Source organism: Cynocephalus volans, chromosome 1, assembly GCF_027409185.1.
Source record: "Cynocephalus volans isolate mCynVol1 chromosome 1, mCynVol1.pri, whole genome shotgun sequence".
NCBI classification, from domain to species: domain Eukaryota; kingdom Metazoa; phylum Chordata; class Mammalia; order Dermoptera; family Cynocephalidae; genus Cynocephalus; species Cynocephalus volans.
Window position 1 is genome coordinate 111,368,560 of NC_084460.1, and position 25,182 is coordinate 111,393,741.

The following is a 25,182-nucleotide window of genomic DNA, read 5'->3' on the forward strand; positions in this document are numbered from 1 at the left end:
TAAATCCCCACTCATCGATGCTGTGGAAAGGCACTCCTTCCAGGAGCTGACTAATGCTTACTGTCCTTCCCTGAGGAGTGCTCTCTGCTGCCTTCTGGGCAGCTGTGTTTTTCCTCTGTGCCCGTCTCAGCCTCCCAGGCCTCTGGCCTGCTGGCACAGGTAAGGAGTCTGAGGAGAGTCATCCAGCTCCTACGAGCATCTCAGTGGCTCTTGCTGTCCCCCTGGGAAGTGGAAAGGCTCCAGCATGAGGCTTCGCCTTCTCACTCCGCCTCAGTGTCCTGCCTCTCTGTACGGGACAGTGTCCGGGGCTGGGAGCTCTGTGGTCACCAGGAGGAGAGACAAGGGTGCAGATTAGGGAAGGAGGCCAAAGAGTGATCCCCTTGCTCATCCATCCTTCAGGAAAAAGAGAAAGAATTTGACTTGAGACTGCTTTCTGGGTAGTTCAGCATCAAACAGCAATAAGGCCTGGGATCTCGCCAGGTCTTTGTTTTCTTTTGTTTCTTTCCTTTCCTCCCATCAATCCAGGGCCAAGGGGATTGGGAGGGCATGGAGGGGTGGGGGCGGCCTGCGCACTGGGCTGAGAGGGAATGCTGAGCCTGCAGAAGTGGCCCATTGAGAGCTCCTGCTCACAGCGGAGGGGCGGGTGGCTCTACGAGCCTAGCGCCACAAGGGCGGCTCTGTCCTGTGGGCACAGGGCTCCATCCCAGCTCCACTGGCTGGGAGAGAACAACATTTCCTTATAAGGCCCCAGCCGCCTTGCCAAGGCTGGATGGCTCCAACGGACTGTAGCTTTCCATTCTCCCTCAGCCGGCTCCAGTGCAGGCCCCTGAATGGAGCCCTTGTCGCCAGGCCCCTCCTCTCCTCCACAGCCCCCACCCCACCCACTTCCACTCCCTGCCAGAGCCAACCCCACTGGAACAGGATAAACAGCCCAGAGGCCTCTCCCACGCAGGGCCTGCGCGGCTTAGGCCTGCTGGAGGCAGCACAGGGTAGCAAAAAGAGCAGTGGACACAGGGTTCCAGCTGGCCCTGCAGCCACCTTCCTTGTGCATGGGGCTGTGTGAAAGTCCTCACTTCTGTGAGCCTGTTTCCTCATCTGGAAAACGGGGCTCTAATTGCCATGGGATCCAAATTCTTTGCATTGCATTCAAAGCCCTTCCCAGTTAGGCTGCCGCTTAACTTCACAGTTTCACCTCTATTCAACATCCCCAGGCCAGATGCCCGAGCTCTTCCCTCTCCCCTGCACACTCATTCAGGCCTCCACTGCTTCGTGCATGTGGTTTTCTCCATCTAGGATGGCCTAGGGAGCTCATCCTACAGGGTCCCACCCTAGGTATCCCTTCCCCCACTCCGCTCCCCAGGAAAAATGAATCATTTATTCCTCTTCTCTCCTCAACATCTGCATGCACCTCTCCTATAGCTTTTCTATTTTGCACTTGTGACGATATGTTTACCTGCCTGTATCCTCTATCAGATGATGAGCCTCACTTTGTCTTCATATCCCTGCACTCTGCCATAGCACCAGCTACATAATCAGTGCTTCACGCAGATCGTTGCATAAATTCCTGAATGTACAGTGTTGAGTAAGATCAAAAGAGACAATTCTTGTGCAAATATTTGTAAACTATAAAGTGCTGTGCACCTGTGAAGGGTGTGACTGTATCATGCTGGCTTCCACTCCAAATTCTATTCCCTATTACATCATCCCAACCCCTTTCCCTGTCTGCCTGATTCTATAGCCTGAATTTCAGGCCCACCACAACCCCTCAGGTGGTTAATATCCATCACTAAATTATTACTCATCCTTAGAATTCTAGTGTTGAGAGCTAAAGGGGATTTATCTAACTGTTTTCACTTGGAAGAGTGCACAGATGCCATACGGCCACACAGTGAATAAATGGGGCTCAGAGTCCCCAGCAATACTTCCATTATCATTTATACAGCTAGGTTCCCACAGCATTCTTAGAAAAAAAAAATCTTGTGGCTTTAAAAGTTTGAAACACACTGATTAATCCAATCTCAACATTTGAAGTAAAAAAATATTGAGCCTTCTAAAAGAGAAGTAGTTTTCCTAATGTCACATGAGCAAGCCACAGATTTGGGACCATGCCCAGGGTCCATGACTTGAGCCCACTGAAGCCCTTGACCCTGCCTGGTGCCCTGCTTAGGGCAAAGTGATGACTGATGTAATTGCAGGCCCTGTCAAGCTGAACTCTTATGGGGCTGTGATGCCTCGAGTTCCAGATAAAGAATTTCAGTCTCTGCCAAAACAAATCTTTCTGAAATGGGGATTGTGCAAATTATCAGGTCAGTGATTTGCAAGCACAGCACAGTTAAGGACTGTAGTGAGACTGTCTCTTTAATTCCCCAGGATCCCAGCAATAATTTTACAGAGAAAACTCTTACCCCAGGATGAAATGCCCTGTTCTCCATCCACATGCTCATTTTTTCTGAGATGATGTTTGTGGAATGAAGTCTACATTTGATCATGAACCGTGTCCTAATACTATTTGCCACAGAGCCAAATTCAGGATATAAGGTGGGTCTGCCTTGGGCATCATCCAAGAGGCTTCAGTTATTGAATACCAAAAAGACGTTATTATAATGAGGCTTCTGCCTCAAATGCTTAAAGTCAAACCCTGCAGAAAGCAAGAAGTATAAGGAACATGTGGCAAGAAGATAGGAGATTAAGCTCTAGACACAATTCCGACACATCGTGAAACCTAAAGCAAGTCAAAGCAAGTCAACTGCCTTTATGAGCCTCAGTTTTCTTAACTACAAAATGGGAATGATGATGTCTCCAGGATCATTTCCAAAGGGAGTAAGAATTAGATCAGTCAAGATTGTGGACGTGAAAGTGCTTTATGAACAAGAAACACCATATGCCTAAATAAGGACTAGTGATTAACAGGCAACATCAAGTACTTGCCCAAGGTCATGGATCTGGGCTTTGATGAATAATCTTGGACAAGATGTTCTCTCTGGACTTCAGCTTCTCATTTGTAAATTCCATACATTCTTAAGGCCTTCATCTGCCTTAAGCTTCAGGGATCTAAAAAATATCTTTATTTTGAGTATTATTATCACGGAAGGAGAAGGAACTTTCCAGATGGAAGTTGGCTTGTATAAAGCCAGCCTACATTTGCAAATTAAGTGCCTCCTTTACTCACATGACCCAATGGAACAAACACAGGCCTAAGAGTCAGGACATGGCTATTTCCCATTGCTCCATGACCTTGGGCAAGTTCTCCACTGAGTTATTTTCCCTCGCTGGGCCTCAGTTTCTCTGTCTGTAAATAATATTTTTGGTTTAGGTAATGTCTAAAAATTCTTCCAGCTCTAACAATCTGTGAGTATCCAAACTATAAGTGTAGATGCTTTTGGGTGGGGGCTATCAAGTTCTCTTCCATCCATTAATCTCATAGGAGTCAAACCCAGAAGAGGCTTCATCATCACATCTTGCTGGTGAATATTTCATGCCCCTTTGCCCTTTGCTCCTTTCCCCTACCGCTAATTAGCACAAGTAACTGCCTGTGCCTGCTAAAAGAGGCAAAGGGGCTGGTCACCCTTTGCCTCCTTCAACCCAGGATGCTGAGTTAAATCAGAGGCATTAACCAAGTTGCCTAATTATCTGGTCCCTAATAAATTAATATGGTTCTGTCAACCTTCGCTCAAAGCCTGATCATTTATTTCTTAATCTATTACCTGTGCAGAGATTACCACTTTATATGGTTCTCTAAAGAACTGTAACCACAAGGCAAAATAACAACTCCATGACACTCAGTCATGTCACTGTTCGATTCCAAATTTCCCCTGAAGGTGGAGGAAAACTTTCCAAAAGGTGGATATAGCAATGACTGGCTTCTAATTGTGAGGACCTACAACCCAGCTTGTGATTCTGAGCTGGAAGTTCAGAGCCGCAATACCCGTCCTGCCAGTCTTCCTTTTAAATGGAAGGCAAAGCTGGTTAGAGTCTTCTTCTGCAGTTTCTACTTGCCCGGCACCCTCCCCCTTTCTTTTCATATAGAAAGCTGCTATTCTGTGGAAATCTCATCCCACATATTTTGTGTAAGATAGACCTTTCCACATAGTCAAAGAGGCAAACAGACGTCCTGGGCCTGGCCCATTGCTGTACCCCATACTCTTGGTTACAGTGAAAGGGTCAGGGGCCAATATGTGACCAAAGTTGGGTCAATTCAATTCTTCATCAGGACTTTTCTGCTTTCAGGGAAGATTATTATTTTTTTCTCATTGAGTTTACTCAGTTGGTAGAATGTGAGTGAGTCTTGTAGGCAACTATCCTGCCAATATATAGAGAGAGCTGGAGAGAAGGAAACCTGATGATATTATTTGAGCCCCCAGACATAGCCAAGCCTAATGCAGGACTACTCTTAGACAATTCTGTTACTGAACTACTAAATCTTTTTGGTTTAGGCTAGTTTGAGTTAGATTTCCATCACTTGTAACCAAAATTGGTCCTGATGCATGTTAGCTTCTTATTAAATCCTCCACAGAACCTTTTGAATATCAGAGCTGAAAGAATTTCTAATGTGCTTGAGTCCATTGTATGCATGGACAGACTGAGAGGATCTACTCAAGATTATCCAAAGAAGTTACAGGACTATAAGTTAGATCTCAGATTTAGTCTAAAAGGTCCCTCAGAGGTCACTTAATTCAATCCTTCAGTTGATTCTAATGTCCCTTCTAGGGTGTGAAACACAGGAAAAATAAATAAATAACAGTCTCAGAGAGCGTCATTCTTTTCAAGAACCTTAGGAATGCCACATTCTGAGCCTTGGTGTTCTGATCATACATTTGTGCCCTCCTTTTATTTTTTTCATAGCACTTTCATTGCTATTATAATTTCAGAGTAAAATGCCTTCATTAAAATTCCATCCACTGTTTACTCGCAAGTTGTACAAACTTGTTAGTTACATTATTGTGCACCAGTTTCTTCATCTACGAAATGGAGGGTATAAAAACAGGGCTCACTTCATAGAACTATTGTAAGCAATAACAATAAAATCCATGTAAAGCATTTAGCTCTATGTCTGGCATAAAACACTCAATAATTTTGACTATTGATATTACTTTATGATTTTTGAGCCACCACCAAGAGACAAGACATTTATAGATAAAGTCAAGGACCAGAGAAGATAAGAGACATACCTAAGACAACACAGTAGTTAGCAGAAGATCTAGAACCAGCTACCAAATCACATGATTCTTACTCTAAAAAGTTTTCATAAACCAAATTCTCATTTCAGGTGGGGTTCACTAGTTCATACATTCATTGATTCTTCAAATATTCCTTCATGTACTCATTAATTCAGCAAATATGTCCTAAGAACCATAGGTCCCTTCCAACCCTAGGATTGATCATTCAAAGATCTGGGTTCTAGTCCCAGTTCTGTACTAATTTACTCCTCAGGCCAAGGGCAAGTGACTTCTCTTGGGGTGTCAGTTTCTTCAAGAGACTGAATGAGATGTCTGTAAGGCTCTTTTAAAACCAAGCTCCTATTTGCTGTCCTCTGTGCTGTATCACATGTGAGAAGGATACCAAGATGAATACTCATGGCTCTTGCCCTAGAGGAACCCACAGTCAAGTGGGAAAAATGCACATAATTGGTGTGTACTTGCTCCACCACGCTGGAGTATGGCATATGTCACCTAGAAAAATGTTTTTTTAATCAAATAAATTTGATGTAGCTCCCGAATGCCAGGGTTGGCAGGAAAGTTAATTTCCAGCATATTCTGCGGGGCCCTCTCCCCTCCTCCAGATGGATGATCGTGCATAAAAACTTCAGATATACTTGCTAACTGGTGGCCCTTGGGCCCAATGAAGACTATGTGTTTTCTTTGGCCCACAGCGCTTTTTAAAAAATTTAAGTCAACATTTGACAGCTGGGAAGTTTCTCATTAAAACCCAGATTTCTGGCTTCTCTTGAAAAAGCATAAGACCTAGCAACACTGGGCTGGAATCTTGACAATGGCAACCAACATCTTAGAGCTTTACTCCTTTAGAGGGAATTTACCTCCCCCAAGTAGATGTGAAATTTTGCATTTTTCTCACCTTGAACTCAAAGGAGACAGAGGAAACATGAAATATAAGCCCTGCCTGCCTTTGAGGGGGATTTCAGCCTAGTTCAGGAGACAAAACTAATGCCTTTGCAATGCTCAGAGGGCCTTTCAAGAAGAATCAGTGTTCTATTCAACATCTCTACTTGAAGGTCCAATGAGAATATGAAACTTACTACCTCCAAAACAGCTTTCTTGGATTTTTTTCTCAAAGCTGTACTGTATTCCCCCAATGTTCCCATCTTAATAAATAACCTTCCACCCAGTTCACAATCTGAAATGTAAGGAATTGTCCTTGATTCCTTCCTATTTCTTATCCAATCCACAAACAAGTCTTGTGTGTCTACCTCCAAAATTTACCATGAACAGTCCATTTCCCCGCATCCCACCACAACCATTAACTTTCACCTAGAACGCTGTTTTCTGCTTTCTTGCTCATTTCCTTACAATCACTTCCCAAAAAAAGCAGCCACAGGGATCTTTCGAGAACCTAAGTCAGATCATTTACTCCCCTGCTTTCAATCATGTGATGGCTTTCCACTGAACTCAGAATACAATTCCAGTTCCACACCATGGCCTCAAGGTCTTTCGTAAGATGGTCCCCGCCCTCCTATCTGTCTTTGTCTTGCACCTCATCTCCCCAGTCTTTGACTCCTCTCCCCCATCAAGGTCTCTAAACTCTCCCAGCTCTTTCTCACCATCAGGTCTCTACCGGTTATTTCTTCTCTCCACCTCTAAGCACTTCAGATACTTGTTTAAATGTCACCTCCCCACAGAAGTTTTCCCTGCCTACCTTTCTAAATAAGGTCTCTCTTCCTGACCAGTAATTCCTCATTCCATCAGACTATTAACTATCAATTACATTGTTTACTTCTTTATGATCTGTCTCCCCCATGCCTAGGCAGAAAATGTTAATTCCTTGAAGGTAGGGACCTTTTATGCCTTGCTTTTGTTCTATGTCATCTGCCTAGCACAATGCTTAACACAAAGTAGGCATTAACTAAATACTTGTTAAATGAATGAATGCATAAGAAAATGAATAAATGGTAGAGTTGAAGGTGGAGAGAGGACATCTGGCACTTCAAAGTTCCCTTTTGGCTCTAACATTTTAGGAGCCTGTGGCTTTAAGAGTATCATTTTGTACTTACTGATGTGGGTCCAGCTCTTAGAATAGGGCAGAATTCAGAGGGGAGGGCAATGAATGAGGGTATGCATGATTGTTGCTGACTGCAACGATCAGGGGGGACTCCCTGGAAGAAGTGGTAAATACACCGGGCTTTTTCAGGCTTCAAAATTACTTAGCAAAAGAAATTTGTCATCTTACAAAAAAGTTTCACCCTAATCTTCTTTTCAATTGCCAACTACTCTACTGCACTTAAAACGTGTTTGTGTTTATAAAAACTTGATGTGCACACTTTTCAGGAACATCTAGCTTCTAAACTGCACTGTCCTTAAATGCCCTTGGGTATGTGTGTGTGATGATTACCAGGTTTAACTTGACATAGATAAAGAACATGAAGAATTTGCCAAGAGGACCATTGACTTGACCCCCTTGGCTGGCTCCATATCTGAAGGAAGGATCTGTTCCACACCTCAGAGAAGACCCACTTAGGACAGGAAATGAGTCAACTGTGTTCCACAGAGGATCTATCACAGGTTGGACTACAGTAAATGTGAAACAGATTAAACTGGAACAAAATCATGACATATTTGTTCCCTCCCACACTATGGGACATTTCATAACCCCTTGGTACTTTACCCTGAAACTTTCAGGTATAAAGAGGTCTTCAAAAACCACCTGTCTGACTTATGGAAGGGGAAACTGAGGCCCAGGGAAAGCTGGTGCCTTGTCCAAGTTCACACAGCATATCTAGAGCAGAAGCAGCATCAGAGACATGTCCTGAATCCCAGTCAAATGTTCTATACAAACATACACGTGTAAGTTTATATTTTAAAGAGAAAACCTATTATATGCTTTTGTTTAATCTTTATAAGTAAGTTGATAAACTATTTATCGACTTCTTATTTTTATTTTTTTATCATATTTACATCTTTATTTTTCATTCCAACAGTATTGATAGTAGCTTTGACTCAGTATTTTGTAGGATAAGGATATCATCTCTCCTACCTTTCCTTTTTGGCTCCCCTTCCCAACTTCTGTCTTCTCAACATTTACTTTAAATGCTCAAATAACATTTATATTCGAATTTTCTAACTATAATTATGTCTCCTGTGCTTTGCCAAAAATTTAAGTCCAATAAATAGTGTTTACATTTTGTGACAATGTAGATATTGTTTATTGCAGAGTCACACAATGCCCTATAATTAAATTCCTTTCTTTAAGTTTTTCATAGAGTTTCTTATTGCCTTTCTTTTCCCCCTTCCCTTTCCCCTGCACCTTTTTAAAGTCATTTCTTTTGACTTTCTGTAATTGGAAAACAAAGTTTTAGCAAATAACCTCTAGCTATGTTGGGGTCCTAGGACATCTCAAAGGAATCAGCCTAAAATACTAAAAGAAGTCATCACATAACAAAATATAAAAAAAATCTAGCCAACTTATAACAAGAAATAAATGTTATTTTAAGTATCAGTAAAGAGCTATGTCATTTTAAAAACAACCAAAATAACCAATTGTTCTCATTTTTTATATCTATTGTTAAGAATTAGAGATGATTACTTGTGGTTTTCAGCAATTTAAAGTTTGTTTGAGATTAAATGCCAATCTGTTAAACTTTTACACATGAAGTATTGGAGACTGAAGGGGAGCTCTTGAAAAACAAGAAAGAGGAAGAAGAAGAAAAGGAGTCTATGTGAGCTTTTTCATTTGTCAAATGATCGTTTAAGAGTTCAGAGAGTAACAGTGTTTCAAGACAGATATATTTAAATATCACCTCGGTGACAGACAAACAGGAATCATTTGCTTGATTCCATTACATCTAGCCTGAAAAGACGCAACGTGGTATCTCAAATTGCAGGAAGATTAGAAACAAATCCTTGCTTTTCATAGCTCCCCAATTCACCCTCCTGGATCTGTCGTTTTGATGGTTACCAGCTCCCGCAGGCCTCTGGTATTAAAGAGAGTGCTGAGCCTGGAGTCAGAGCCCTCCTACAGAGTCAATTATGAAGGAGCTTTAGCAATTTAGATCAGGGGTCCTCAAACTTGGGATGTTTAGGAATCACCTGCAAGTACTTGTGAAAATGCAGATTCCTGGGCCCACTTCCAGAGCACCTAATTTTGTAAGTCTGGGCTACCTCCCAAGAATGAAGACCTTAACAAGCACTCCCAGCTCATCCTGATGCAACTAGATGGTGGAACAAACATGCCAAAGCTCTGCCAGCCTTAGTAAATCTTCCTCTTTTCTCTGGGCCTCAATTTCCCCATTCGCAAAATGAGGCCACTGGACCAGCATCACCTCTAAGGACTCTTCCTGAGTCGGGCAATGGAAATATTATGATTTGGGAACTGGCAGGGTCCCTGCCTTGGCTCTGGGTTGCCTCGGCAGCCCAAACAGATCATGTGTGTACAGAAGCATGGAATTCACAGACAGGGACTCATTCATCCAGCACTCAATATGAGCAGTGGAGAAGCGCAGAGTTCCCAGCCAGCTCTTCCTTACTGCACACCATGCACAGTGTGCTGTGACCTGCTGGGCCTCCTCTTTGCTGGGCCCTGGTTACAACTGCAGGTCCTCAGACGGTGCTTCCCCAACCCACCATCTGTCCCCAACAGGAATGTCTAGGGAGTGCTGGTTTCCTAGACTCCTGTTTCTGCCTCAGGTCTAGAGCCCATCATAATCACTTCCTCAAGCCCACTACCCAGGATGATGTTCCAGTTTAATCAAATTAAACTACACAGAAAAATCTAAACCTGAAAGGAGAGTAAGCTCCTTAAAGATCAAGAACTCAAGGCAGAGGATATTTTTTTTTCCTTCCTTAAGATATTCTGATGATTACATAAAGCCATTATATAATTTCTCTTTAACATCTATCTGTAAATTTTAAAATTGGAGAGCCAACTGGTATAGCTTGGCTGGAGAATGGGCTTGTTCCCAGCCTCTGGCTCCCCTAAGCAATGGATCTTCTGGTTCCTTCCAATGCCCTAAAACTCTGATTTGCCCTGGCTGTGGCTTCTGCTACGTGTAACTATCCATCCCTCCTCACTGGGCTCAGGTGTGCTCGCCAGGCCCTCCCTAAGGTCAAAGACTTTTACAAATGCCTATTTCTTTCCACATCTTGACTTTGGACCTTTTCTTTGAAGGCCCCTTGTGCCTTGCATTTTAAGCTCCAGCAAGTTACTCAACTTTATTTCTTCATCTTCCCTCAATATTTATACTTCCACACATTTTGTCAGGGGTAGAAGATAAAGCTGTTGACCAGAGCACAAAATATATGGCAGAAAATGAGGGTCCACAGAGAAAAACACACAAATTGGCAAAGACTCTCAATTCTTGATGTGGTCCACTGAGTGCTCATTGGCTGGGAGCTGCTTAGAGTAGGAAAGTAATAATCATTGACTGAGAGAGCATGGTCATGATATGCTATCACATGATATGAAACGATGTGATGTGACATGATCGATATGATATGACATGATATGGTATATATTTCAATTGGGTAAAAACATAGAAATAGAGATTAAAATGAACCAGCGCTGTTAAATGGGGTATGCAGGCAAACAATTTTCCTTTTCATTCTTTATGAGGCAAAGAGCTTCTGGAACAAAAGAGATATCCAATGTTCCCAAACTGAGCTGATACAATTTCAGACAAAGGCCAAGAAACTTGATGTGTTCATGAGCTTATAGAGCTTTAACTTCAGTAAATGGACTATTTCTTCCAGGCTTTTTGAAACACTGAAAATATTTTGAAGACATGCCCTGTTGGTTTCGCTGTGAGCACCAATTTTCCTTCTTGTAACAGTGCCCTATTTTCCTTTAGGTGGCCCTGCCTCCTTGTCCCCTCACCTTGCCCAGCTTCAGGATGGGCAATTGACCTGAGTCTATCAAAGTATACCTCCTCTTTGGCTCCAAGGACTGTTAACTAACAATGACCTTTGAGAGATAAGCCTAGAATTCTTTTGAATAAGAGAAAAAATTATTTTTTATTTTCCCTGGGGCTGTTGCCAGCCATATTATCACCATGAGGGGTGGGCCTGAGTGTAGAATTGACACAGAGAGAAGCAAGAAAGATGAGAGTTAGAGAACAGAGGCTGACAACAGCTCCAGCGTGTAGGTTGTCACACAGCACACTAGCTCTGTCCCCAGTATAATATTCCCCATCCTTTCTTTGTTTTTGCTTTTTTTTCTGAAGCCAATTTCAGTTGGGCTTTTGCCACTTACAACCAAAATAATTCTATCTAATCCCCCTCACCCCATTACTACCTAAACAGATCCCTGTATGCCAAGGATCCCTGGTTGAGAATCACTAAACAAGCCCCAAAGGGACTATAGGAATATATTTGTTAGATCTGTACAATCTAAATCTGGATCTAGCTCAAATCTCAATCTCGAATTCCTCAGGTCACTGATTAATACTTGCTGTGTACCTACCATGTACAAAATCCTGCCCAGAATCGATGGGAAACTAGAATACCCTACTTGCCCCCACCACCCTCACAGACTGATAAGAAAACTAAGAGGAGAACATGGTTAATTATAAGGTCAGGTAGTTAAGAGCCATAAAAAGGCTACAGGGACGGTGACATGAGAGTCCAGGGGAGAGACAGAATGTTCTGGGTGGGAATCTGGGAAGCCTTCATAAAAGAGGGCTGGCTCATTGGAGGTGGGCCATGAAGGATTAAGTGAGTCACAGCTGAGCTAGACTAAATCACATTCTGCTCCTGGTCCAGCATCTAGCAGCTTAAACTCAACAGGTGTCAATGTGAACACAGAGTCAGGCCCTGGGGGAGTAGGTCAGCTGCTTTTGGTTACCCAGGCCTTGCAAATGGAAATGCAGAGCCTCATTTAGAGACCAGGCTTAGGCATCCAGAGATGCATTAGGTTCTCATAGGACAAGGAATACCTGCGTGTAAATTCACCTTAGAGAATCCAGGAATCATAGAATAATAGGATATCATAGAATCACAATGCCAAAGCTAGCAGGAACCTTAGGACTTAATCACCCTGTTCATTTGATAGATAAGGGCCTGGAAACCTGAAGAGACCAGTGACTTGTCCAAGATCACTCCTGCAGAGTCATTCCAGCACCCAGGCTCTAGGGCCCTGACCCACAACAGCTAAAATAAGATAGCTGCATTATTTCAATTCCATCCCAGCAGGAGTGAGAGGATTCCGGAATTGTATTTTGATAGATGATGTCTTTTATCTGTATAGCTTCAACTACTTGCCTTGCTTCAGCACATTTCTTGATTTTAAGATGGGAATGAGTCTCTCCTGGGCTGAGTCATTCAGGCCTGTAGGACGTTCATAGGCTCTTCATCAATAACCATCAGATTTCCACGAGAACACCCTCTCTTGGGATGCACTCTTCCTTGAGCTGCTCTTGGGCCCTGGTGAAATGTGCAAGCTGTCCTGAGATGGCAGTTTGGGGATCTGGTCCCATTCCTTGCCAAGCATCTCTTCCAGAATCTTCGTAACGTTTTCATAGAGTAAGAATTATTCTATGTACAAAGAGGAAGGCAGGGCACACCTGGGTTGGAAGCCTTTTCCCAAAGCACGTGAAAGGGTAAGATGAGGAGGGGGCCACCCTATTTCCTAATAGTCTTCTCTTTCCCTTATGAGGATTTTACCATTTATACCCATATTCATACAACTTCCACAACAACCTTGTGAAGCAGGCAAGACAGGGTTTATTATCCTCCTCATAACTCAGGTGAAGAAATTGAGGCTCAGAGAGGGAAGCAACCTGTCCCCTGTCACCTCTCTAAGAAAAGGCAGAACAGGGGCAGTCAGAGCCCAGCCTGTCTCACTCACTTTACAACATCCAAGGGGTCTCTCTGGCCCCACTGTCAGTCTGGAACCAACTGCACTGATGAAGGATGAGAAGCCAGGAGCCTCCGACAGGGAACTAAGGCAGGAGGTCACTTTGTCCTGCTTCATGAGCCATGCCTGACACTCACAGCAAAGCTGCTCCTTTTTTAAGCCTCTGATATCAGTAACAGGTGTGATTAGAGGTGGTGTTACGTAGTGGAAACAAGCAACAGACACTGCATGACACATAAACAAATGAATGAATTTGCTCACATTAATTTAGTACACAAACACTGACTATATTTCAGCTGTGGTGCTGAAGATGGACATGAGACCACCTCTAAGAGCTGGTCTCTGCCTCAGAGGAGCATGCACTCTAATAGAGGAAGAAATAGTCACACAGACAAATAACTGACCACACACAGTGACAAGAGCCAGAGTGCAGATAGGTACAATGTGCCCTGGAAGCCCAGAGGAGGAAAAGGTGACTAAGCATCCTTCCCATGTGATCAAGCCTGCAACCCTCTCAGTTGTGAGCTTCCCAAGGGTAGCAGGGACTGGCATGACTCATCTTTCCCTCTTTGTCAAACATAATACCAGGAACATCAGAGATCGCTAGTGAGTGCTTGCTTAATAAATTCTCCTGGAGGAGTCATAACCTCCTCACGGTTCTGCAGTGCAGGTGTCCTCAGCCACGTGACTGAGTTTGCAAAGCCCCTCCAAGCTACCTGTCCTGGGACAAGGACCCCAGCCATCAAAGCCTTCCTTCCCTTGGATCTGTGCTCAGAATCAGCCGGCCCTGGAGGCCTCTTTCACCTGCCACAGTTATGTTAAAAGGCGCAGTAAGATCAAGGCTCAGGGAACATCACAGTCACAATAGTCCTGCTTGTCTGTCAGGGCCTGAACACCTCACCTTGAGTAAGGGAGATAAGAGAATAAAATAACACCTGACATGGCCTTATCACCTGATAATGCAACTTCAGTTTTTCCATTAAAATAACTGAGAGCTTCATCCTGTACTTTGGCTGATAAAGAGATCACAGGAAACAAAGTTATTAATTTTTATCTCTGCTGTGCAATAGCACATTTGAGTGAATACAATATATCCAAGAAGGAAAATGCTTTTTCTAACAGTGGAAGTTGGGTATAAATTTTTTTCTACTCCTAAATTTCATTTCTCACACCTTGTTTATCACTAACCTCTAGGAATTTTTAGGGGCAGATGTAGTAAACCCAGTAGATCCGGTTATGCTATCACCATTGCACCAGGTTATAAATCATTCTCTCTCTCCTTGCTTTAGCCCCAGCCTTGGAGGATTTGGTGCAGATACTTAGAATACAATTTAAGGGACTTGAGCAAGTTAATTCTCTCTAGTCCTCAGTATTCCTCCCATGTTTAAAATGAGGAGTTGTTTAGTTGGTCTCCATGATCACTGCCAGCTTCAATATTCCAGGATCCCATGACTGAAGGGGACACAGAGCAGGTCAGTATTGATGACAAAGGCAGTCTTTCTAAGCACAAGAGTTGCCAGATAACAGTAGCATCAAGTGACACCATCCCTGCTGTAGGTGCCCTACCTCAGGGCACCCAGCTCTGACCTTCCCCATCTGGTAAGAAGTCCATGGGACCACATGAACGTGTGCAGCTGGAACCCACATCCTCTTTCCAGACCAACATCTGGGTACCTGGGACCCTAAAATTCCCTATGCAAATGGACCAAAGCCTGCTTTCACGCCCTGGCTGATCTCTCTCCAGGTTGCTCATCCCTAGAACAGACCAGAGCCCCAGGGTTCACACCCTAGGACTAGGGGGTGGTCCAGGAGTGTAGGATGTGACTCGTGCTCTACCTCCAAATCCTGCTCTTTTCTGCCATCAGGAATACCTGGTTGAGGGCCGAGCCCGTGGCGCACTTGGTAGAGTGCTGCGCTGGCAGCGTGGCGACGCTCCCGCCGCGGGTTCGGATCCTATATAGGACTGACCGGTGCACTCACTGGCTGAGTGCCAGTCACGAAAAAAAAAAAAAAAAAAAACTAAGGAATACCTGGTTGGAAAAGTTTGAGAAACACTGGTCTTGGGGGTAGTGGGGCAGTGCCCATCCCATAAATGCCAGGCCACCGATGGTTTATAGCAGATCCAGGGATGCGAAGAGAGTGAAATGTGACCAGTAGCCTCCATTTGTACTCTCACCTGGCCTGCAAGTGCTGGGCTGGCTGCCACAGAAAAGGCTGGGAAGGATCCCTACTGGGGGAGGTGGTGAGAGGAACAGAGGTGGCATGGTGATGTTCTTCCTAAGCAGGAGCTGTCTAATTAGGTGCTTCAAATGCCCCACGCGCCAAACCCAGGTTCCTTTACAAGCCTGGCTCAGGCCTCACCTCTGGAGGAATTTACTTTTATATTTCAAATGAGAGTTTTATCAACTTTTATGCTTGCCTCAGAATAAAGCTATCTCAGAACTGGTTTTCTTAAAATTGATACCCTACCTATTTCTCTTTTTTAAAAAATGGACAAGACTTATAGTAAAAGCACCAGATGGTTAAATATACAGACCTGCCTCTGTTTGAAAAAAAGGAGATGATTGTGCCAGGAACCTCCATACACTTGCTACTAAATATAAGAGTAAAACAGCACTGAGCCTCCTTACTGCCTAGGCAAGTATAGAAAAGAGATGAGTTTTCTGTCTTTTATTATGTGATCAAAAGTACCAATAGTCATTCTTCAGAGGATACAACCTTCTACTAGACAGAAAATTTGGGGAAGAGTTTTATTACCTGCATCCTTAAATAAGAGACCAGATCTTCAACAGCAGTTTTTCAGGCTGTACAACCATTTATTATATTGACACTTGATAAAAGCTGAGGACATGATATAAAAAAAAAATTGTGAAGTCATTGCCACAAGAATCTGAGCTATCACCATCAAAATGATCAAAACGGATGCAACAATTTAACTCATAAAAATTAAAGGAATGGACCATTTAGACAAACACTGTGCACATGTATTCATTCCATATTCTTAATGGTACCCAATAGCAAAGAAAAGCGAAATTCTGTCCTGTAAAATTTGGAGGTAGAGGATCAGCTGTGTCCCTCTTTACTCCTGGGGTAAGGTGAAATATCTTTAAAAGTTTTATCTTTAAAAGTTATGCAATTGTAGCATACTACTTTATAATAAATCTACTTTTAATATAAAATTAATTTACCTAAAATGTTTGCTAAAGTTGATATCCTAGAAATACTACAGCTTTGGGTATATCTTGCCATTATCAAGCATCCCAAATATTTGTAAAAACATGGCTTAGGTAGTCTCTCATTTGTCCTTTGTAGCAAACTGATGAGGTAGGTAGCACATGTTTACATGAGTGGGGAAATTGAAGAACAGAGAGATTAAGGAATTTTCCTAATAGCACGTGGGACCCGAATAGGTAATGCTTGAACAAAACCCATATCTCCCACCTGCAAGACCAGTCCTTTCTCCTGGCTTCCATAATGTTATTTTTATAATTTAGGAAGTAATCAAAAAGTTGGATGGTCCAACTAAAGTCTCTGGTCTTTCCTTACTGAGGCACGATACCCACTGAGCCTATGATGCACCAGATTAATTAGGACTGTTGCACCAGGCTTCCAGTGGCCCCACAAATTCCACCCTGACATCCATTGATGCCTTGTGATTCATTGCCAGATTCCTCTATAGGATGAGTCACCCCAGGCTTAAATTTTTCTCCATAATCAGTCTATATATCACCAACCTCATGAGCCTGGAGCAGGAGAGTCTCCTCTCCAGGGCTCCCAGCAAATGTCTCAAGCCATTGTAAGAGTGATGGCTTTTCTTCTCCACGAGGCAGATCATCAGTCCTGAAGGCAGCATGAGGCATTAAGCAGGCTGGAAGGACAGAAGTCTGGCAACCCAGGTTCTAGTCCTGACTCTGCCACCTGATGTTGTGGGGAAACCATTTAGCCTGTTGGTGCGGGGTGTGCCAGGGAAGGATAATGAGAGCTCTCCCCAGCTCCCCTCCAAAGAGGATGGTGATCAACAGTGAGATAATGTCTGGGAAGCCCTTTGAGCTCCTTGGAAGCGAGAAGCTGTGGAAGCACAAGGTGTTATTACTTCCAAGCTCACATCAGCCAAGGACATCACAGTTAAGGTTTCTACAGAAACCTCTTCACTCTCCCCACATGAAAGGACTGGCTGATCCTTCAGCTTCTCATCCAGCTCAATTTCCCAAGCTTTGGAAGACTGGTGTGGAGTCAATCATGTGGTTAAAGATGATGAGTGTTGTTGAAATGAAGACTTAGATCTTAAAATCAGGCCCTTGTAGGTGAAATGGATATCAGCACTCCAGCCTATGCACCTTATTTAGAGAAGAGGAAGCTGAATCCAGAAAGTTTCATAAATAACTCACACTGCCTGAAGGCCTGCAAGGCATTCAGTAGGTGCTGGGGTAAGAAGATGACTAGCGTCTGGCCTCTGACTTCACAGAACTCTGCCTAGTAGGGGAAACAAACACATTCACAATTTGTGTACAATGTGGTATGTGCATTATTACAGCGTGCCACCGACCGAGCCAAAATCGTCCTGCAGGTGCGTGTCCTTGGTCAAATCACTTCAACACTTTGAGGATCAGAAAAAAATGGAAATGACAATGACATCGGCCTCTCTCATTTTTATCATGTTTGACATCACCCTAGTAATTTCATAATCACTGGCTGATTTGATTCTTATAAGAAAGCAAGAAAGGAAATGTTATGACTATCTCTCCACACTACAGAGGCAAAACCTAAGGCTTGGAGAGATGGAGTCCTAGGCTCTGACCTAACTTCTGAATGGATCATCTAGAAAGGAATGAAGTAATGGACGCTGGTCCTCAATGGCCTGCCTCTCCATAGGTAAACATCCGTGATCGCTTAAGTTCCTTCAAACATTCACGTCCTATGGATCTATGAACTTATCGAAGGGCTGAAGGCTACCTAGGACTGAGTAGACTTTTGATAAATATTTGTTTTGGTCAGAAAACTCTGCAAGAGGCCAGCATTTTTTCCCTCTAAACTCAGCCTCCAGTGAAACATTCATAGTTCAAATGACAATACGTTTTAGTAAGACCTTGTGTTATTTTATATTTTAATATTTTAAATTGCACAAATAGAATGTGAATACATTCTTACCATTAAAAATTCAAATATCTAAAAGCAAGCATCCTTTTGACTGCCCCACTCCTGACCCCAATTTCTATCCTATTTCCTACTAACTCTGACCTTCTCCCCACTCACACCTCCACTGTTATTAGTTTGGAATATCATTTCATTCTATGCAATTAATTTATGTACGTGTAAAAATATTGCAGTTTGGTTTTTTATATAGATGGTCTGATGTTATATATATTATTCCACAAGTTTTTTTATTCAAAATATTTTAACATTTATTTGCACATACTTGGGGGGTACAGTATGTTGTTTCAAGACTGTTCTACAGTTTTTTTAGCTTAACACATGGTGGGGATCTAGCCATGTTGCTAAAGAGCAAAGTGCTCCTTAATTTGGGGAGATAGAATATTTGATAAACCTAAGACACAGTAAAATTTATTATCAAACATAGAAGCAATGGGGAGATGCAGAAGACATTTTCCTTTTCTTTAGCCAAAGAACCCCATTTCGACTTCCTGGTACCATTCCACTCTCAGTCCACAAGGGCTGAGTAGGCCCCAGCCCCAGCCCTGGGTGGAGCACATGGCCCCCCTGGCCTACATCAGTCAGCTCGATGCAGTCACCAGTGCTAGTGAATGGCTCACAGGAGGAGGGTACATGATACAAGAAACCCAATCAGAGTGAGCCTTGGGATTTTGTAGGGAAGGTTAGGACAAAAAATATTCCTATTTCCACATTGCACATGATCCTGAAAGGACTTAGCCCGGACACTTCTGGGGGCCTTCTTGAGGGAAAAAAAGAGTCTTAGAATGGAGGTGATATAAAGAAAGAAGAGCTAAGAGATGAGGTGAAACCAGATTCCAATAACACTGCAAATGCCAGGTGTCTGTTACATAAGTTAATATGCACCCTCCTTCCCCCACCCCAAACACACATACACACACACACACACACACACACACACACACACACACACACACACACACTTGTTTTGGCTGCATTTGATGTTCTATTACTTGCAATAACTGACTCTAGTGGAACCACATGCAGACACATACATTCATGCTCAATGTTCCTTTTCCTGCATGGAAAGCAGCATAGTGTCACAACAGACGCCTGAGCCCAGAAGGCAGGAGATCTAGATCTGTCACCGGTTTTGTCTCTTTGGGACTCAGTTTCTGCAGCTGTAAAGTGAGGAAGTTGGACAAATAAGCTTGGGGTGCCTTCCTTCTCTGACACTCTCTGAATCTGTAAGCCTGCAACTCGTGGTGCTCCTGTAACCATTGAGATTGTTGGATGCTGAATCTTTGAAGCATTTAGTTCATTATGATAAAGGAGGATTTAAGTGGCCACCAACGAGGGGACCTGAAGAACAGAAAACAATTAGGTTCTCTGTATCTCCAGCAGAATTGGCTCCAGAAGAGGGTCAGGCTTTGCAAAGACACAGAACATTCTTCCTGCTGGGCTTCTTGGGAAAATGTCTCTGCATTATGGAGGGTGTCTCTTGCTATTCACGGCTTGCCAGTGGGAAAAGCCAAGAAGAAGAGGTCACATGGCCAAGCCTGCTGCCGGCACAAAATGTTCTGTGCAGCTGATGGCTGGGCAGGAATGACGGTTGCTCGATCTCCTACTAAGGCTCCCTATGAACTGGGGACTCAAGGGTTGCCAAAACACATTCTGCAACAGTCTCTGTGAAGGTCTTTGCAAAGCAGGATTTGGATTTGACATTAAGTGGCTGTATCTTCTATATGAAGTATTATTCTCAGTATTTTCATATGCATTATTTTTATAAACCTCACAATGATCCTACTGCCCCATTATCACCTTCATTTGATAGTTGTAGAAACTGAGGCTGAAAGAGGTGAAGTTGCAGTAACTTGCCCAGGGCCATACAGCAGCAGAGCCACAGTTATTTTTACTAAAAAAGGACAAAAGAGTGTTCTGGCCATTTATGGGCATGTCACTTCCTTGACCAGACTGTGAGCTCTTGAACATCAGAGCCCTGCGTGATCCAACTGTGTGTCTCCCATGGTTCCTTGCACAAAATAGGAATGTGGAAAGCGGTCCTTCTCTCTGGCCAGCAACTGATCCCAAAGGAAAACTGGACCCAACCAAAGGTCACAAATTAAATGTGGCAGGCAGTGGAAACCCAAGAAATTCCAAGCTAGGTATGAGGCAGTGGGAGTGGGAGGAGACTAAGGACCTGCCTAAGTCATTCAGGTGGAAAAGTTTAGGAAAGACTGTACAGCCAAAAGAAAGCCCAGGCGGACTGGACTGAGCCCTGAAGCCAGCAGTTCACAGCCCCACAGTGACTCCACCCCAACCATTCAGCTTGGTGTGGAACTGATAAGCATCCTTTCCACACTGTCACACCAGCCTTCCAAGGGGGAGACTGTGGCTGAGCAGCTCCATATAACACACCCTGAAGCACGCAGTAGACATTTAATAAATATTTTCTAAAAAAAAACTCATAAAATTAAGTTAATATTCATCCAAAATGCCATAAGTCTCACTAAGACAACACTCTGTAAAGGAAGCTACACTGCTCCAAAAACCAGAATATTGGTTATAGTGTCTGGGGTGGGAACCACTCCTACCAGGTATCTATATGTCTCGATATCTAGAAAAGTTCTTTAGGACAATAAAGTAATTGACTGAGCAAATCCCCATACTCTAAAGTAATAAATATTTATAGTTCATGATGCTGTAGGATATCTATTCAATCATTTACTCACTCAACAATTATGGCACTGGGACCATAATGGTGAGCAAGACAGAACTAGTGCTTGCCTTATGGAACTTACGGTCAAGTAATAAGCTAATCACATAAGTAAATGCATAAAGCAATATGATAAGTGCTCAGAAGTATATAGTGCATTGAGAGGCCTGCTTGGGATGATCACGCAAGTGATGCATGAGTTGGCCAATGAGGAGAAGAAACAGTAAATACAAAGGCCCCGTGGAAGAAGTGTGGCAAGAAGAGGATGTGTAAGGCCAGTGTGGCCAAGCAGCAGAGGGAGTGAGCATATGGTTTAAGAGTCTGATAGAGATCAGACCATTCCAGCCTTGAAGGCAAGATAAGAATTCCTTTCTTTATCCTAAGAGCTATGTGGTTTATCTACTCTGCTAGAAAAAAAGAATGATCGAATGATACCATGGTTCTCCATTCCTCTAACCTGCACCCTCTGCACAGGCTGTTCCTTTCTTGCCCACCTTTTCTCTGTGGGAGCTGTGGCAAGGGAGAAGAGATTAAAACTCTTTTGAATGGGAAAAGCTATTTCCTTCTTAAGAATTTGGGCTGCAAATGATATTTCTTCTTCTGGGGTACCATGACACTGCCACAGTAAAACCATTAGATACCTCTCTGGCGATAGAAGCTCAAAGACCCACCTTTAGTTGCTTCATGTCCAATATCACATAAGGCAGCAGTTTCTCATCTTTTGGATTAGGCAGACCACATTTTAACCTAAAAATAGTATAGACCCCCCACTTAATATTACTTACACTTTAAAAATTTTAATGAACCTTTACATTAGCACCAAAAAAAATGGAATACGTAGATATAAATCTAACAAATATGTACATGATCTCTATGAGGGAAAGTGCAAGATTCAGATAAAAGAAATAAAAGAAGATCTAAATAAATACATATTCCATGTACACGGATAGGAAAACTCAATATTGTCAGGTATAGAAGCAACATGATCCCAATCAAAATCTCAGCAAGTTATTTTGAATTTTAAAATTTATACAGAAAAGAAGACCAAGAATAGCCAATAAAAAATTAAAGAAGAACAAAATCTGACACTGTTTTGTTGAGGGCTGACACTAGTTGACAAAGCTACAGTAACCATAATAGTGTAGTACTGGCAAAAGAATAGACAAAGACAAATCAATGGAACAGAATATAGAGCCCAGAGATAGAACCTCACAAATATAATCAAGTGATCTTGGAAAAAGCAGCAAAGGCAATTCAATGCAGAAAGGATAGCATTTTCAACAAAAGGTCCAAGAACAATTGGACATCCACATGCAAAAAAGTGAATTGAGACAGAGCCTATCTATACCTTTCACAAAAAGTAACTTAAAATGCGCCATAAAGCTAAATATAAAACACAAAACTATAAAACTCCTAGAAGATAACATAGGAGAAAATCTTGATAACCTTAGCTCTGGTGATGACTTCTTAGAAACAATGTTAAAAGCACAATTCAAGAAAGAAAGAATTGATAAGTTGGACTTCATTGAAATTAAAAACTTCTACTCTGTGAAAGACACTTAAAAGAGTGAAAAGACAAGCCACAGATTGAGAGAAAGTATTTATCAAATCCATATTTAATAAAAGACACATATCCAAAATATGCAAAGGACTCTTAAAACTCAACAGTAAGGAAACAAACAACCCAATTTTTTAAAAAAATGGGCAGAAGATCTGAACAGACACCTCACCAAAAAAGATATACAGATTGCAAATAAACCTACAAAAAGATGCTGAATACAATATATCATTACGGAATTGCAAATTAAAGCAACAATGAGATATTACTACACACCTACTAAAATAGAGAAAACTGAAAATACTGACAACACCAAATGCTGATGAGAATGTGGAGCAACAGGAACTCTCACTAACTGTTGCCAGGAATGTAAAATGAAACAGACAGTTTGGAAAACAATTTGGCAGTTTCTTACAAAATTAGGATGTGTAGCAGCCTTATTCATAATTGCTAAAACTTGGAAGCAACTGAGATGTCTCTCAATAGGAGAATGGATAAGCAAACTCTATTGGTACAATGGAATGTCATTCAGCAATAAAAAGAAATGAAAAAGCATGGAGAAATCTTAGTGAAAACAAGGCAATCTGAAAAGGCTACATAATTCATGATTCAGCAATATGACATTCTGGAAAAGGCAAAATTATGGAGATAGTAAAAAGATCAGGGGAGCAGAAGAGATGAATTTGTGGAGCACAGGGAATTTTTAGGGCAGTGAACTATTCTATATAATACTGTAATGATGGACATACATCATTGTGCATTTGTCAAACCCCCAAAATATATAACACAAAGAATAAACCCTAATGTAAACTGCAGACTTTAGTTAATAATATTGTAGAAATGATGACTCATCAACTGTAATAAATACACCACATTAATACAAAAAGTTAATAATAGGGGAAACTAGGGGGAGGGGGAGGGCAAGGGGGTGTTTAGGGATTCTGTACTTTCTGCTCAACTTTTCTGTAAACCTAAAACTGCTCAAAAATAAAGCACATTAATTTAAAATTCTATGGATTGGTAAAATATAAGGTGACAAAAAACACATGGTTTTAGCACATGGTTTTAAAAATTGTATTTGATTAATCGCAATAGCATCCACATACACTTGAGACACACAATTGCATATGAATAAAATATGACATTTTTTGCAGTCTCTAGACAATCTTGAGCATACACATGGATTCAAAGATCTAGTGCAATAACTTCATAGGCTCAAAAGGATCCAGAGTTTGGGAACCATTGCTGAGGACATCATAGAGTTTTTGATTTAATGAATAAAACATCTTCCTTGGAAGATGGGAGGACACTAGCTGCAGGTCAGTGTTGTCAGTGTCAAATCTCTCTTTTTTTACTCTGGAGGATTGTAATACCTTTTTCACTGCATAGAAGGGAGCATTAAGTGAGAGATTATGTTTAAAAGGATCTAGCAAAGTGCCTGGTACATCATAGCTGCTCAGTGAATATTAACCAAATTGGAATCTGGTGCTGCAATGGAGATCATTTATCAGGTGCTGAACTGGATTAGCAGATATCCAATGTCTCTTCCACTTGGATCTGTGACTCAGGCCCATCCTTTTTTTCATGTTTTGGGACCTCATTTCTGTTGCAGGCCACAAGTTTTGTCACCACAAGACTGGGTATGGGAAAGAGCTGCAAATAGCAGTGGGAGAGATCTCAGGTGACTCATTATCTCACCCACTTTCCAATTTGTTCTTACACTCCATTTTGTCATGTGTACCTAAAACCTGAGACTCAAAGGCAGAACTTCAGTGGGATTCAATACATTTCAGGGCTGAAGAAGAAACTAAAAATTGCCCTGTCCCTCCATAGTGATACTGCAGCTGAAAATTATTAGAAGACACTCCAAAATTACAATGCTTTGGAGGAATAAAAATATATATCTATTATGGACAACAAAACCTTCACTGCATTTATTCATTCACAGTGTTTCTTCATTTAGTTCGACTGCATGCAAAGCACTGACAGTGCTGGGTGCTGGGCTAGTGAACGCTGGTTTACACGATTAAAAACATTTTCCATGCTGTTCCTTGCAAACTTAAGTACAAAGGGATCCAACCCTTTCCATCTGTTCTACTGCTGATCCTTGAGCCTCCACTTCCCCTATTCATCGAGCAAAGCACTGATTCTACCTCCAGAATGGTAAAAGGCTGGAAACAGAGTGCCATGAGAAAAATTAAAGGAACTGGGGTGTTTTAGCTGGTCGTGAGAGAATCCAACAGAGAACTTGATCCTTGGTTTCAAAACTCTGAAGGGCTGTTATAGAGACAGAGGGTTTGATCATTTTTGATGTGGAGCCAGGAACTAGAATTACAAACCAATTCTGGAAGCTACAGAACAACTGATGTCATCTTAGCTAGGAAAAGAATTTTTTAATAGTGAGAAGCTTCCAAATATGAAACAGACTGCACCAGTAGGCAGTGAGTTCCCCATTACTGCAGGTGTTCAGAAGTGAAACGATCAGCAAAGAGCTTGTAGATGAGATTTTTTTCAGCAAACTTGGAAACAGAGGAGCTGATCATTATGACTTTATCTTTCACTCTAAATCTGTTTCTATGACTGTTGGCTGTACCCATTGATTTCTGCATTACGGATCAGATAATATTCTACCTCACAGCTGTGTGTCTATATATCATTTAGAGTTTACAAAGTGCTTTCACTTACATGATCTCCTTAACTACTAAGGACAACCTTTTGAGAAAATTAGTAAGAGAATTATTATCCTCATTTTATAGTTGAG